The sequence below is a fragment of the Octodon degus genome, unplaced genomic scaffold (genome assembly GCF_000260255.1).
Source record: "Octodon degus isolate 3935 unplaced genomic scaffold, OctDeg1.0 scaffold00036, whole genome shotgun sequence".
In the NCBI taxonomy this organism is placed as follows: Eukaryota; Metazoa; Chordata; class Mammalia; order Rodentia; family Octodontidae; genus Octodon; species Octodon degus.
The window spans coordinates 1,796,592-1,801,583 of NW_004524612.1; positions in this window are offsets into that span (position 1 = coordinate 1,796,592).

A 4,992-nucleotide genomic window follows, 5' to 3' on the forward strand; every position below is an offset into this window, starting at 1 on the left:
ATATGGGTCTGCCAAAAGCAGTGTTGACTTAGGTCTGAAAATAACTCTTGACCATATATGGCCTAATCTCGATTCTTCTCTACCATCTAGCCTCTGTCTTCATCAACTGGAAGGAGTTACTTTGTTGTACTTGTTTCATATTAAGATATGCTAATCTGTCCTAAAAAGAATCCAAGCAAATAATCAAAATCCCTGCTTGTTCTTTCAAATTTGTAGAAATTTTGCCAGCATTAAATGTTCCAACACAGTATTTGACAAATGCATACTGGCATTCATACAATTTATATTTTAACAGATTTGGGGGGTGGAGGTGGGAATCCGAAGTAACCACTGCAGCCTTTGAGAAAGAAAAAGCAACGCTCTTCAGCAAATGTTTAAGATAACATTTGAGCTATAAATCAGATTTACTTCCCAAAAGCAGAATTAATGTTTTGTACAAATAAATCTGAACTCCTACTATTTCTAGGAGGAACAGCCTGAGAATATGGATTCCATTGCTTAGACATAAATTAATGAAGTTTGCTTTATGAGTATTTCAGCCAGTCGAGAACCAAGCTGATTCCCATGTTTTCATGACACAATAGGTGATTTTTCTTTTTTTTTAATTTTATGTATCTGGTACAGGATCTCACTATGCAGCTCAGACTCACAGTGATCCTCCTGTTTTCAGCCTCCCCAGCGCGAGGATTCTAGGCGTGTGCCCCCACACCTGGTCTTGGTTGCCTGCTCAGTGCGCCCGAGGGTGGGGCTGGCACAGCATTTGGTACCAGGAATGGGAACCCTGGTCCCTGGACTTGCCTAAGCAGGGGCTTAGTCCACTGAGCTATCTCACCAACTCAGAACAGGTATATTCTTCACCCACCAATTTGGTATAGAATTTCTTTTCTCTTCTCATGAATTCACATGTTAAGTACCTAAGAGAACCGTCTTCAAGATATAAGCTCAAGTGCAGCCTCCAGCATGTACCCAAAAAGCAAAAACATAACTCTTTCTGCTCAGGGAAAGAATCGTCATTGTCAACATAAACTGACCATAAACTGCTAATCTAACCAAATAAATCCTTTTTTTTTTTTTTTTTTTTTTTCCCTAACCAAATAAATCCTTGCCAGTTCTACCACAGAAAGAGGCATTTTGTGTTTGTTTGTTTTGCTGCGGCTCTTCTATTATAAAAACTAAATCCTTAGAAATTAGCTTGTTAGCTTGTGTGCATGTGTGCCCCATATGGGACACCTGGACACACAGGCTAAGGACAGAACCCAAGGTCTTGCACGTACTAACCAGGCAAGCACTGGGCCCTGAACACTACACTTGTTTTAACGTTTAGAAAATAATCCAGTTAGCCAGGTGTGGTGACACACACCTGTAATCCTAGCACTCGGGAGGCTGAGACAAGAGAATCACGGTGAGTTCCATGCCAGCAAAATCCTATCTCAATAAATAAACAAGCAAATAAACAAACTGTAATCCTGGTTAAGAAAACTAATGAACTTGATGCCTTTCTTTCTTCTACCGGAAAATAAAATGAACACAAATATTTCAATCAAGTAAATGAATTTGTTCGATGTTTTCTAAAGTTGAATCAAAAACTTTACTTCATGCTGGGCATGGTGGCACATACCTATAGTCTCACCACTCCAGGAAATTGAGGCTGGAGGATCACAAGTTCGAGCCCAGCTCTGCAGGTTTAGCAAGCCACGTTTCAAAAATAAAAATAAAGCAAGGGTAGGGATATAATTCAATGTGAAGGCCCTGGGTTCAGTCTTAATAGTGAATTTTTTTTAATGCTACTTTAAACCCAAAAAGGCTTTTTTGGGGGGCAGAGGAGGGGAGCAGCCTATATGTCCAAGAACAAATGAATGATGAAAATATATTTACCACCATGGAGTTTTACTCTGCTATAATCATTGATAGGCAAATAGCTGCACCTTAGACCATAATGTTAAGCGAAATAAGTCAGACACACGTGCTTAAACATCACATGATTTCCCAAAGTATCATGAGCACAATAAAAGATCGGTAACAGGAAACAGGAGGATGTATCTTTTTCAAAAGGTAAGAGGACCAACAGATGGAGAAAGGAGGTGGGGAACGGAGGGAAAATGAATGGAGGGGAAACAAAAAAATTAAGACGTTCATAGGCCGACTCCGCACAACGAATGTAATCGTTTTGCCCCGCAGACACGTACTAATAAGCATTTTAAAGCTCTTGTTCTCTTTCACAAGCAGCATAGAAATTCATAAATCTTAATAATCTACACATTTTCTGCCTTCTTGTCACACATTCTTCCATGACCCATTTCCATGACGTTAGGTGCTGTTGATTCTTCCTCCCGGCCCCTCAGAACCATCCCCACTGCCAGCCACAGCTCCGGGCCCTCCTCAGCTGCAATACTCCATCCCTCAGGGCCAACGGGCGGCTTGTGCTCGGTCCACACGGCCCGGCTCGCCAGGAGTGCGCGGGTGGTAACATGTGCGCATGCGCACGCACACGCACCTGCGCACTGAATGAGCTCATTTCCGTCTCCAAGCAGGGATGCATACGCCTTATTAAAAAAAAAAAATTAAAGTTGAAAGCCACTAAAAATGATAACTATTTAGTTTTATCCAAAACTTCCTAAGTCACACAAGTACTATCAAATTAATACACTGATCAGACATTTACTAGCAGCACGCAGACTTCTAGTTTACTGACTCCTTACAAAAGGTAGTGGGGGGGAATCGCTCACAGCACTTTATTCTTCTTAAAAAGACTTTAAAAAGTAATGATGGACACCTGTAAGTACAGCAACTCAGGAAGCTAAGAGAGGAGCACCCCAAGTTTCAGGTCAGTGTAGGATATTTAGTGAGATCCAAGGTCAAAATAAGTTCAGAAGGGCTGGAACGTAGCGCGGGGGCACAGCGCTAGCAACTCAAGGCCCTGGGTGTGACCAATAGCAGTCGAAAAAGAAAAAAAAGAGGATGGATATTATGTACTCTATTAGTAATACCAAAACTTAAAGGTCCTTTCATTTAACAAGTAACTGTACAGAGCATACTACACAACAATTCTGAGTTTGTAAGGTGCAGGAAATGCACGTATACATATGTGTGATTTCTTTTTTCCATAATATATATTATTTTACAGTGGGTCTTCAGTCCTGCTGTATGCTGTACTTGCGGGAGACAGTCTTGGCCTCACAGAGCTTACAGTTTGCAAGAGGGATTTACAAACCTTAATGTTTACTCAGACACCCAAACCGCCAAGCAAAAGAATCCTGGTTTTCATTTTCAAACTCTTTATCACTCTTACTGTAATTTGGCTTTATAATTTTATTTCTAGACTTGAAACAAGACTACCTAAAGTTAAACACAGCTTTCATATCCTTGAAATATCAATGAAACAAACTCTGGAATACAATGTACAAAAAAGTAGAGTAACAGTTGTAATTAGGCAGGCCACAGAAGGATCACAAATATTTGGATTATCTCTAACTGCCTCTCTAATTGCCTGGGCTGTCTTGGCTATGGTTAATTTTCTTAGCTGAAAATGAGTCTTCATATTTAATTTTTTCTTTCGGTCCAGATAGCAGCATAAAACTGAAGTATATCTTATTAAATGATTCTAGGATTGATTTTAGGATTTTGACGTCAAACTTTTTCAAACCTTTTACTTACATTATTTGAAGGAAAGAAACATTTTGTGAAGGTTTGCTATTGGTCAACCCATACAATCCACATTTAAAGGTCAAAATGTCTCTACTGGTCACTCACTACCATAGCCCCTCTCAGTGAGATTCTATACAGTCACAAAACAATCCTGGCCCTCCACTGAGAATTAGCCTGTATTTCTTGATTTTTTTGCAGGGGGGGGGGGGTCACACAAAAAAATTAGCATTCCATGTTGATAGTATTAGCCCAGATTATTTCAGCAGTACCTTTACTGTCAGAAAGAGCAGGCCTATATAGTTTCCAAACAGCAGAAACATAGCAAAAAAAAAAAAAAAAAAAAAACCCCAAACACGTTTTAAACACGTCTTTATTCACACTGAATGTATCACATTTAACATGAATTAAAACATCCCTTCACATGCTCAGAAACAAGATGCATAAAATGGGTATTTTTATTTGAAATAAAATCTGGTCACAAGCTATTTATTCATCTCAAAGCAGAGAAAATGGAACATTCTTTTCTCCTTAGAAAGGCCCTACAGAGTTACAAAACGTGAATGATCGCCGGGGCCTGCGCGTCCACCTTGAGAGGAGGACCTAACCGTCTGCACCCTGATGGGCAACATGCTTAAGATTTCCGGGGTGCCCGCAGCCAGCGCACCGGCTCGGCACGCCCAGGCAGCGATGGGTGCGCAGAGCCTACAGCGCGCGGTGCGCTCATCTTCTGAAATAGGAAACCAACGGCACAGGGCTCCGCCGGCCCTCCTGCAGAACCCCACTCGCGCACCTAACCTTTCCCCTCGGGGCTGCAGGCCGGCCGGTGACTCCTGAGCTCGCAGTGCTTCCCTCGAGCTGCTCACACTGCAGTGAGGGTGCGCGCCGCTCTCGGGCGGCCCGGGACCTGCTAGTGCTCCCCCAAGGGAGACCTGAGGGGTGAGGACAGGGCTCGCGGTGGCCGAGGGGGGCCGCGCGATCCGCAGCGCTCGGGTCGGATTATTTCCCGGCCTCCTAGCAGCCGCCACCTTCCAGCCTGGAGACCTTTCTCCCGCCCTCCGGGACGCCCCGGGCTGGGCAGGGGCTGCGTCCTTACCGGGCTCGTGGACGCCGGGGTTGTCGGACAGCTCGATGACCAGCAGCTCGCGGCCCTCGAAGCTGCGCCCCACCGTGTAGATGCGGCTGACGGCGGTGCACTGCAGCCACACGGACACCAGCGCCTCGCGCAGCTCGGGGTAGCGGTGGTACTCGAAGGAGATGCCGTCCTCCTGCTGCAGCCGCCGGCGCCGCCGCACGCCCGCCGCGGGCTCCCCGGGCTCCTGCGCCCCGACGCCCAGCAGCCACCCGCTG